This window comes from Cryptomeria japonica, chromosome 1, assembly GCF_030272615.1.
Source record: "Cryptomeria japonica chromosome 1, Sugi_1.0, whole genome shotgun sequence".
NCBI classification, from domain to species: Eukaryota; Viridiplantae; Streptophyta; class Pinopsida; order Cupressales; family Cupressaceae; genus Cryptomeria; species Cryptomeria japonica.
Genome location: NC_081405.1, coordinates 509,227,178 through 509,240,272, shown reverse-complemented (window position 1 = coordinate 509,240,272; position 13,095 = coordinate 509,227,178).

Sequence of the window (13,095 nt, the reverse complement as noted above, 5' to 3'; positions counted from 1 at the left end):
GTTACTGGAGTTGATGTGCACACACATATGGTAAGTTTGTAACTTAATTTATGAACTCCAACTGTATTTGATAAATGATTCTTTTAATAGTTAATTTCAAGTATTTTAATATTATTTTTTCCTTGTATAGCATGAGACGGGTGGATCTGGTCCATGTCCCGAGGAGAAGAGATCACAAGATGTTATTGATGATAGCACTTAGATTTTACTATTTATTTGGCTCTTATATGATGTACATGTACTATTTTATATGATATGTACTTTTTTATGGACTTTACACATTTTTTTACATATGTAATTATTTTTAACATTGTATATATTGTCTTGGACGTGCACATACTTTATATATATGGATAGTTGCATAATAGGATTAGATCATATATATTTTGTGCATACTTTATATATTTTATATATTATGTGGAGTTCATCATGTTACCATCCATATATATATGTATATTAGATATTATATGGATTATGTGGGCTTGAAATTTTATTTATGGAAGTTGTGTTTAAATAAGTTTATATGGATTATGTGGACTTGAAATTTTATTTTTGGAATTTTATTTAAATAACTTGTGATTTGATAAACTAAAGGTGTACATCATGAACTAACAATGATGATAAGACCAAAGTATCAAAACATAACTTATAATTATAACATATTATAAATTAAAAAGTATTAATCATCATAGATAATAAAAATATATAATCAAATATATAATTACAATTACAATAATAATGTTGATAAGAGAAAAGTATCAAAACAAATATATTGAGTAGAACTTGATTAAAACATAATTATCTCATTCATAAATTTGACCAATAGTCTCTCGTTTATGTATATTACACAAAGTGTAATCAAGAAGACCTATCTAAAATAAAATAAACAGTCTATTTAAATTATAATAATAAGGATTTATAACTCTCAAAATACAAATAAAGTATGCACAAACAATAGTAGTCATTGAGGCCAAGGCTACTCTGACAGACCTGGAAAAAAAAAAACATATGATTAGTTTTTATAATGAGGATGAATTGAATTTAAAATACAACATAAAGCATACATCACGACTCTTCAAAGGAATTTTCCTTAAGGGTACAAAACTTTAACTTACTTGTAATTATTCATAATGAAACATAGTATGCACAAATAAATTGGTTTTCATTGATGCCTTCTACTTGAGGTAGACCTGAAACAAAATTTCTAGATTAGATTTTATAATTATGATGCATGATTTAAAATGCTATATAAAATATGCATCACAAATTTGAAAAGGGATGTGGATTAAGGGTTCAAATTATAACTTACTTGATATTCATTTTGTTATACCATTTGCATCCTCTCTCTTTTGCAAAGCATCTATAATTGTCTCATGATCTTCCATAGAGAGAGTCCATAATTGTTTATTAGAAGGCCTACCATGATATCTATCCAATTTTATATTAGTTGCCACTACCAAATGCGAGTAATGTATAACCTTATTCTCTAATTCATAATCTTCAAATGCGGGCAATCCATTCTTTCTTGTTAGATATTTGCATAGCTAAGTGCCAACAACAACCACAGATCCTCTTGGATAGTCATAACCATCATCATCTACTTGAGGAGTGATTAGCTTATGTTTTGGCTCTACACATCAAGCCAACCAATACTCTGTCCCCTCTTCACTGTCCTCTGGTGCAACAACAACATAGACATGTCATGTGCACAAAACAATTTTATTTTAATATTTAATGAGAAATTAAAAAAAAATATACACTGTAAGATTTCATATATATGTACGTTTTAATAAATCAAAACAAATTTCAAAAACAATTTTACCTTGTTGTATAAGATCTGAAATGTGATCATAGTCATTTAAGGCAAACATCTGATCCATATCTTCATTAGTTCTTTCATGCAGATCATTTGCATCTATGGGTGTCAATGATCTTTGTTGCCATTCTTCAACCCATTCTTTATTCTCACAAAATTCCCAATCTCCAGAAACACAAAACTGACAAAAGCAAGCAAGATGCCTTGTGAATATAGTCCATGTGTTTGAATTAGAGCTCTTAAATGAATGCCATTTTTCTGATCCAATGATGGTATTACAATCATGCCGAATAGGAATACTATCTTCCTCTACCAACCAGAAGAAACATTGAATTGCAAAGTTCTCAGTTGATCCTTTTGACAACTTTGAATTGTACCAATCTATAACTATACGAGCATCTCTGAATTTCACTGCATCCTCAAATTTCAATTGTTCTCTAGCAAGAGCTCTTTTTACACAAGCACCAGCTCCATCATGTTCCCCCTTACTATGTCTGGCTTCAAAAAACTCCATAAATGTTGGACATTGGTTATCTTGTGAACTTTGCATAGACAATAAAACATTCTTGCATTTTTTAATTGTCCAGTGTAGTTATCTGACCATATCATATGTTGTTTCATGTCAATTTCTCTTTCCTTAAGATTATCATGAAATACCTTGAAGCAATGTTGAACAAACTCTGACGAGTGTAATCGATTATCACTAACATAGAAATGATACTCCCTCAAAAATTTTCTGTTATCTTCTGTACTGACATGGTCATGTCTATATATAATGTGCACAAATATGGCTACTTGCAATGATTTGTAGTATTGTGATTGAATTTCCTCTTGTGGTTTTAGAGTATAATTTTCTACAAAATCCACAACTAATACTATTGTTCCAACTGGAAATGTGTTCTTGCATATGTGAAACTATCCATCAAGCCATTGGGCATGTTGGGAATGTTTCACATATTTTGGAACAATATGAATTTTAAACTCACTAATAAATGCATTCACACTATTATGTTCTGTAATAAATTCTAAATGTTTCCCCATCTTTCCATCCTTTAGAGGGTATTCTATATTTTTAAATCTCCTAACATCAACCATTTTTTGTCCAAACTCAGATGAAACATGTTCATGCAAACATTCACCTATCAAAGAATGGTTCCCACATAAATTACAAAGGCCATAAATGCATGAACTGGAAAGAAATAATTGTTCATTAGGTGGTTTACAAAATAAACTTGCAATAAAATCTTTTATAGTTTTAGGTGGAACATAAACACCACAATCCCGCACAAGATCATTATTTGCAACATACAATGTATATATCGAAAAACATCATAACAGTAATGAAACTGAACATGAGTTTTACAAAAACAAGATATTCTTTGTTTATTGATTTTAACATACCATGGTTTGCATTTTTCAAATGATCTTTGACTAATTCATAAATTCATTAAAATAGATTCATCACTAAATTTTTTAAAGAATTTAGTTTGAGTCATGTCAAGAAGATGTTTTGGATGAGGATCACAAATTTTTGATCCCACCCTTAACTTTAAAACATCTCTAGCATTTGATGAAACTCTAGTGTTATCATGCCAAAATTTTGCAATTAATTGTTTAGTTTCATCATTTAATTTCATGTGTGACCTTTGAATTCTACCACTAAAACTCCAACAATGTTTTAGTGGGTCAATTTCAATTGTGTCTCTTGTTTTGGCCTCTCTTGAGAAGGTTCTACGATGTAAGCTCAAATAGCCACTTATATCACTTAACATTCTTTTACTAACAATTGTTTTGTCAACTATAGTAGTTGTTATAACTCTACGTGTCGCATTATTATCTTTATATTGACTTGTTTTTCTGATAGAATCAATGGAACTAGCAACAGTAGATACAACTTGCTTATATGATGGATCTTTTCTTTTTGGTTTTGCATAAATACTTATTTTTTTCATGACTTTACGCATTTTTAGCATTTTTATTAATTGTAGCATTAATTGACATTGGAATCCTAACTTTTTATTATAGAAAAATTGTTTATATAATCTGTTTGCATGTGTTCTGATTTGTCTCCAAGAAACTAACCCATTAATATTATCTAGCACATTTCTATCAATAGTAAATAAATTACATTCATTTTCTTTTAGAGAGGGTGGTGTAATATTTTCAATTTTTATTTATTTTCGTATTGGTGTATGAAATTTATATCCAGCTTCATTTAAATCAGCAATTTGATTGGCATCATAGTCTTGGGGATTTAAAAACATACCAGGATTGGCATCCACATAAACATTTTCATCAACAGTCATACCCTTGTTTGGTTCTACATTTCTTGCATCCATCATGATCTCTTCAATGGTCTCATATACAACGGGCACTGAACTAGATACTCCAGAAGTGTTATTCAATTGTCGTTGTTGTGATCTTCAATCTCTTTGGTGTTTTGCCTCCTTTTCTCTTTGTGCTTGAATTTTGTCTTTTTTCATTGTTTTCCTTTGTTTCTTTTGACGTTCCTTAGAACCCATCTTTACAAACTCCTCTTCAAAAAATAATATCTTTTTATTGAATTCTTCATAAATTTGTGTAAAAAATATTAAAAATTACTACCAAATGATTGAAAAAATGTTTGTCAGTACGGATTTCAATGATAGTGTGGTAAATTGATGCAATCTGTCTTTTTGTTTACAGTAACGGTTATTTAGGAACGGGCCCCCGTTTCAGAAACGGAGGCCCATTATTAAATCCAAAAATCAAAAAGTGGAAGTTGATTCCACAACCCAACACTTGGCTCAGGATTAGGCTCGGGATAGGCCTGGGATGGCCACACCTGAGACATGGACTTGCAAATTCAAATCTCTATGAATGAAAGCACAAATATGAACTTCTGAAATAGCTTACATGCCTGTAATTAGAGAATTTTTATACAAAATTAAAACCCATTTCATATTATATTGTCTAGATTATAAATATGTAAATTTATTTAAATATTGATTATTTTAACTATTTTTCATTTAATTTATACTAAATCGGTTCCAGAAACGTGAAATATTAACTAATTTTGTTAATTTAATAAAAAAAATATTTTAATGAATTTTGAAAAAAAAATAATGTCATCAATCTACACAAAATTCTTTTCTATTTTAAAAAAATAAAAATATTTTTTTTTTAAGTTTATTTCAAATTATGTGGGCCGTACACATCAAATTTTTAAAAAGATAATTACGGTCATTAAAAAAATTAAAAAAAATATTAGAAAAAAAATACAGAAAAATATGCTCATCAATCTTCAGTGTGTTACAAACCATTTCCCAAATCGATTTGAGAAAATAATTTTAATTGTGTCAAAAAGTGTGGGTCGTACACATGCATGGTATGGTCCTGAAACAAGCATTTTTAAAACATAGTTTTTAGAACTCCATTCAAAAAGTTATTTTTTATTATGTGGGTATTACAATAAATTACATATTTGGAAAGTAAACTCAGAGGGATATCTTTTATAGTGCTGACATTTTCCAAGATTCAATCTCTAAGTATTTCAAAATTTAAGCTCGAATGAGACAAAATTTGAAAATTAGGGAAAACACTTCCACTTTTTGGCCAAAAAGTGGACTCAGCTTCTTGCACTGGCCCTTTAATGAAGTATTAGATTGACATATACATGTATATATATCTATACCTGCTCAAGATGATCATCAGAGCAAATAAAATACATATATGATGTCATTATAGTATCATCTATTGCATCATGCTTAGCTGCAACTGAAGTGGATCCTGGATCAACAGTAGGACCTACACACATCTGATGACAACTAGTACACATATGTGGCATCGATCAAGGAGTGGATGCCATGTGTGCAACTTGCTCACTCAGGTTACCTATGAGGGAAGTCAAAGCATATAATGTTGAAATGAATGATGTATTCTGCACATTTGTAGGAATCGATGGAGCAACAAGTGGAACCATGGGTGGATCTGGTAGGGGATTATTACTACGTGCCCCTAATCTATGTTGTGGTATTCCACGACCAATACCCTGGAATGACTTAATATCAAGATAATTTGGTTTTTGATGCATTAAAAACTCACAGTATAATTTATTCAAAAAATATAAAGGGACCTCATAATTACGATGTGGTGGATAATCAAAAACCGTCCACCATCTATCCCAAAAGTGTCTAGCCATTTTTCGATGTTCACACCACCTAATTGAAATTCTTTTCTGGGTAGGTTGCACTGGTTCTCTTGTTTTTGGGATAGTAAAATATGGACATAAATGAGCTTTGGTTATTCTAAGATCAATGATCTGCCTATAAGTTAATCCATCAACATAAAAAATCATGCAACTCTTATCGTTGTTTATCTCAATTGATCTAATTGAGAATCATCCGATCTAATTGACTCGACCACAGTTTGCATTGATTTTGCAAACTCTAGGTGATTAGTAGATGAAGAAGGAATATATTGTGAAGGAAGATTTTCCTTTGTTTCATCATGCATATCCTCTTTGGTAGATTGGGAAGGAAGATCCTTAGCATCTAAGGCCTCATCTTTACTTAATGTTATGTGGGGAGAGAGATCATGTATAAAATTCATAACATCATCTTCTCTACAAAATTTTTTATGTTTAAGATAGGATCTAGGAGAATAAGGAGGATCTACAAAGATGGAAACATCAATATTCTAATTTTTCCCTCCTTGTGCAAGGGTATGTGTATGAGAAGAAGATGGGGCCATATTGCTCCTCAATTCTTTTTCTCCATTAGGGATATCATTGATAGGAGTGATTAGCTCTTTCTTCATTCACATTAGATACCCTAGGAGAGTTACAAGTATTAGATTTTTCATTAAAATCTCTAGGATTGGGATCTACAAAGGCTTTGAGGTGATTCATATATGAAATACATTTTCCTCAAAATATCACCATAAAACAACATGCACTAGAAATGAAAGCTTTGAGATCAAATTGATTGAAATGATGGAATTTTGAAAGTCTAAAAACACAATATGCCAAAGTGCTATGAATGAAAAGAAGCAATGTGAAATGAAAGAAGCCATTATCCTAAACATTATTTTTATAGATATAAGTGAAAAGAAAGGTAATCATATGTGAAATAGTAAATAAATCAGATCTATTAAGTGCCATAATGAATGTTTTTAAATTAACCAAAATAAATTAGGGTTAAATTTTGAATCAAACCTCTAAATTTATATAATTTGATTAAAATGAGATCTATGAATTTGAATTTGAATTTTTAAATGTTTCTAAATCAGATCTGAAACAATTAATCCAAATTAGGCAAATCACAAGCTTAGTTTTAGAATTAAAAATTAGGGTTTTTTGTGAAATTAACCTCTAAATTTTTAAAATGCAATTGTAAATTAAACTTGTAAATGTAAATTTGACTTTTAAATTGCATAACCTCTTAGATTTGAGAACACAAATAAAAAATAGAGGTGTAAGGAGTTGGGTTCACCAAAATGTAATGGGTGGAAAATTAGGGTTTCCACCATGAGAGAGATGAAAACTGTTAATTTGCCATTACATTGAAAATAGGCATGAATCCAATAGATTTAGTAACAAACAAGTAATGATAAGGACTGAAATACTGATCGGATTCAAGGGGTGAATTTAGTTTTCCCTCTTTCGTGAGTTGAATTGCTAAAATTAGGTTAAAGTACTGAAAGTGAAGGTAAAAATGCAAAAATAGTGAGCTACAATCGTCAAATTAAGGCACACACCTAGAACTAAGCAATATATACAGATTCGAACCCGATCCCTAAAAAAGCTCCCAAACTGCTGGGATTGGAGCATCTGTTTCTCTAGTCCTAACTTTTTTCATGCCAAGGAGGGTTGATTTGTCTTTGCAAATAATGCCTATTCTGAGATCGCATCTTCGTACCCATTTCGTTAGATCTAATCACATGAAATGGCATGAGCATGACAAAACCCTAATCACACACACATGCTTGCAAACGAAAGATGTAATGTTGCTCCACAATAAATGAATGAAGAATGTAGCCTTGAATACCTCTAAAGATGCTTAATAATGAATTCTTCAATGCTTCAATTCTTGATGATTATAACCTCAAACTTCTCTAATGAAGTGTTCATCAAATGAGAGGGGATAACCTCCTTATATACTTTCCTGTTGAATAACATGCTAATTTTCTAACATAGGTTGACACGGGGAGAGATTTCCCACTCATTTTTGAAGATGCAAGCGGGGGTCAAAGAAAGTCCCAATAAAGGGGACCAAAGTGTGTCACTTTGGTCCCAAAAAGGACCAGAGCACCACACTTAGGTCCTACCCTATTTTCGGGCTAAGAGAAGAGGTTATGCAATGTATGAAATGAAGACAAGGTCTGATTTGCATGGTACAAGCATAATCAGGGATCATGAGATGCACACTAAGGCGATGGTAAAGAATATGGACTAAAATGTAAGGGAGTACAATTTAGGATCCTACAAAACTGATCAAGTATCAAAATTGAGAATAAATTTGAAAATGTGAAGGCCAACGCTTGCACTAGCTAAAATTTTAGGAGATTATAACAGGACTCTAGAGTTGGGTGACTTGTTTTCCTCCAAAACGAAATCATGAGTGTTGAGGTTTGTGATGTTAGATCTAGTCCTAATTTAAGTATTTGATGATAGTTAAGTTGTGGGATTAATAATGAAGTTTTAGTGTAGGATAGGGCCAAATAGGCTTAAAATGATCTAGGAGAAAGCACATTTAAGTAGGTGTCAAATAGAGTGTGAAATTGTATAAGGATACAATTTATGTCACTATAACTTGTAGATTTTGTGCAGTGATGTTGAGTCTTTGAGGGTACTATTATGCTATCAAAGTCATTCCAGAATCCTTGTTATTGTTGAAGACTCATTTGAATGAGCTTGGCTCTAAGCTTGTTTTGTAACCACTTTTATTATTAATAATACAAAGGGCTGTTCTTTTGGAGTGTGGAATTTTCGCCAACATAATCTAGAAGGCTATTTCTCATTAGTCTCTGAATGAGTAACAAAATGATATCCTTGAATAATTGAATAACGATATGATTTTGATGGAGCCCAAATTAATTTATCTTTTTTTTTCTAAGTATATGGTGTACCTTTTCTCTAGAATGTTGTGAGGGATATTACATTAGTCCTATGGAATGAAATAATTATAAAAAAATTTTCATTTTAATTTCTTCATTGCCTCACCTATGACCTCAAAGTAATCCTTAAGCTTACTTCCCCAGACTTCTTTCAAAAAATATCATAATCATGAATTCAACTATTACTAGGAACAACCATGCATTGAACCCATCACCTTTTCTTTGAGGTACACCCAAAATTTAGAGCAATAGAAGAACACATATAGTGCCAACAAGAGACACTCTCTAGTATTAAGGAGTACAAGGAGAAGGTCCACATATATTAGGATAAAGTAGCACATTGATTAACACATAATTTCAATACATAGAGTTACAACCTAGGGGAGCTCTTTAGACACACATTATGAGGTTGTAAATGATAAAATTTATAGATTATTTGATCAACTAGAAGAATTTGGCCATTGAAGCTCATGTGACATGGGAAGATGAAGTTATCCTTTACTTGTACCTATATAGGGAATTATGTTTCTTTTAAGGGGAGGGACATGCTACACCCTTAACCTATAGTGTGAATGAGTATATTTATAATTAAATTATGGGTAGTATAACCCTCAATTAGTACGATTATATAGGTAGTTAGGTTAGCCTAGGTGACATCAATGATATAAGTATAGTATATATGAAAGGTAAAGGTCAACTAATTACATTATGTTGTGTATTGCATTCTCATTAAAGGCTATTGGAGGTAGCCCCTTTAAAGTGGCCTACTTTTGAAGGTTACCCCTCCAAGTGTATTATTATTATCAAGTATTTGTAATATATTTCCTATTATATTTTTCTCTTTTACAAGTTATTTCATTAAGAACGAAAAATATAAAGTATTGAAAAATAGATTCTTGACATTCAAAGAAATATTGAACTACAACAAAATTAAAGCTAAGTATATACACATTTAACTTACAATTTGTAGTAACAATTGACCTTACTTTATTATCTATGCTAATTGTTTTGATTACGTGAAAAACAAGTTTTGAAGGGGCCTCGAAACCCTTTACAAAAAATTAGAATAGAGATAAAACATGATAGGTCTAGCTAGAAAACACATAACAACAAACAGAAACAACAGGCAAAAACAAAAATCCGGCAAGAGAACCAAGAGTAACAAAAGGACAACACAACGACACCAAAGGGAGAGTCAAGAGCATAGGCCAACGCAACTAAGAAAAATTCTTAAGAAGCTCCACAACCTCTTTCTCTAGCTAAGCCATAGAGGCAACCACACTCTTGAAATCATCCAATTCCTTAGCTTGGTAAGCCGTCTTCCTTGTATTTGCCCGAGTTCTTTTACCAAGTCCAATAGCCACACCTTCAAGGGTCAAGTGCTTGTCCTCAGGAATATCAATCATATTATTTTCCAACTGGAATTGTTCTAGTTTACTGATCAGCACTCTGAAATTGTCAACTAAAGCTTTCAGAATTTTGTGACTTTGTTCTCCAATCTTCTTCAGGGTTTCCTCATGATTGTAAACCCTCTTTTCCAGATCATTAAACCTAGCCTCCACAACCTTGAATTAGGAACCATAAGCCTGAGTGATGGCCTCTACATCATTGATGGCTTTTGTTAATTCCTTCATATATTCAAGAAAAGAGTTGAGATTACCCATCTCGATAGATTCTAGAATGTCCACTTTCTTAGAAGAGTCCTCCTGTTTAGACTTCAAACTTTCAATCTCAGAGTAGACCCATTTTATAATCTTATAAAGTTCCATAACCCCATTCTTCGCAGTGTGAAGCATAGCTATGAGAGAATCACTACTATCTTTATTGAATTATAAAAAATCAACATTATTCTCTAGGGTTTCCACATCAACAATTGTGACTCTGTCTTTAGGAGGCTAAGTCTCACCTTCCACCACATTCTTTCCAAAGCAGTCATCGATGAGGAGGGACCTCAAAGAGATCAATCCAAAATAGTCAGCAAGAGTAAACACAACGAAAGAAAAAAGATATGATGGAGGCAATGTAGAACAGATTGCTTTATTGCATGAAAATTGATTACATCCAACTGGTAACAACCAAGTTACAGCATACCGGCTTATAGGCTGAGTAGAACATACATAATAGGTCACAACTGAGACCTTGAATCATGAGATCTATCTTCTACGCACAGTCTAGCTACTTGATTCTTTGATTCCTTCCATTGTAATGTGCAATTACAATTATATATATCGATCCAAAGGATCCAGTCAGCCCAAAAGGGATCAAAACCAGAAGAACAATACCTAACATGCAAAATAAACAAGGTCAACCTCTTCTAAGGGAATCCTCTAAAAAATCCAAAGGATGAAATGTAGATCGTAGGAAAAGGCCGGCCACATGCCAAGGAACAATGGAATCAATGCCCAAGGCTCCACAATATTCAGAAATGGTTCTGGTAGATCACCAAACTAGGTCCAGACAATCAGTAACAAGAACTGGCAATCAGAAACAGGAGACTATCAAGGAAACTGATAGTGATATCTTTCCAGAAATTGATCCAAATGTGATGCGGTCAAGAAACAAGAAAGATGATCAATTATTCAAGTAGAATCCAACTCCACAGGATCCGGTGAGCCAAAACTAGGACACAGAGAAAGGAAAACTGAAACTACAAATATAAAGAAAAACATAAAGGAAAATGTTTTTGGTTGATGCAAGATAGCTATGAACCAGGGATTCTCCTGCATTACTTTCCCTCTTTCTCAACACCACAAGTACATCAATTAGGATCCAAAGGAGGGGAAGGGGCTTTTGAGGTACCAACCTCTTTCTCTGGGTTGATTTCAGTGATAGCAGGACTACGCTTAGTTTTCTTCTTAGGCGATGGGGTAGCATTTTCACTTTCAGTCTCCATACCTTTATAATCCTCATCATCTTATTCAAACCAAATGTCCTCCTCTTGTACCTTTTTCCTATTTCCCTTAACCCCTTTTCTGAAAGTCTTTCTGCTAGACTGAGAAGCCATATCTTTATCCTTCCCCTTTCCGGTTCCCTTAGTAGGTGTATCTATGTCAAAACCACCTTCCAACTCCGTATCAGACCCCTCATCATCACTATCATATGAGTTCTTAGACTCCTCTTCCGAGGCGAAAAACTCAGTGATGGAATGCTAAACAGATGTGGACTTAACATGATTCTATAAAAGAAACATTAACCCTTCAAGCATAACAGTAACATATTGCATCACAAAAAACAAAACCCATCTCCATACATTTTTAATCACCTTTGGTGAATAATAGGTCTTGATGGATTTCACCAATTTGGCTTTCTTAGAGTCTTCCTTTGGGAACCACTTGATGGTCGCCTCGGTGAGATTTCTATCCCTATAGAATTTTCTGCCCTCCATTGGCATCCCAGTAACTTCAACAATCATTCCTTCATCAATTTCCACCTTCCTCCCACCTATGGTGATTCTTCCCTCCTTTCAATTCTTCTTGAATAAACTGGTAACAATAGGGTTTTTGCTAAGAATTCACCCCATATATCTTGTCATTTTCACAACTTCCAGGATAGCCCACGCTTTCAGTTTCTTCTTCCATTCATCATAGGTAAGTGATTCAATCCTCTTCTTGTTGCCTCCCATTACAACCACAACAAAGTTTCTTACACCCTTCACAATGCAAAACAAAACAAAAACATGGGCCAAAATGTAGAGAATATAAACCCTCGAATAAGAAATGGACACCTAGAAAGCATGGAAGGTCTTGTCCACATTAAGCACCAGCTCATCCTTCAAGGGCCACTCTTTCTGATTCATTTTAGCAACTTTCATTGATAAGTACCTTGTTATCATCACTTATCACTCACTCCTTCCCATGCACTTTGTCAAATGAGGATGGCACAAGCATCATTAGGAAGATCCAACTCACCTCTCCAGCAAATTATTTGATCAGCATGAACAACCATGTTGGTAGTCCAATCAGCCATGACATTGGTTTCTCTATAATTATGTGAAATAACACACCACTCAAAGGATGTAATTATCTCCTTGGTTGAAGATATAATATTTTGGATAGTCCAAGATGGGGGGGAAAGACCCTTAAGACATCTTATGATGTTATTTGAATCTCCCTCGAGCCAAACTTTTTAATAACCCAAAGTTTTGGCTAGGGTAATAGCTTGGTAAGCTACCATGGCTTCAGCTA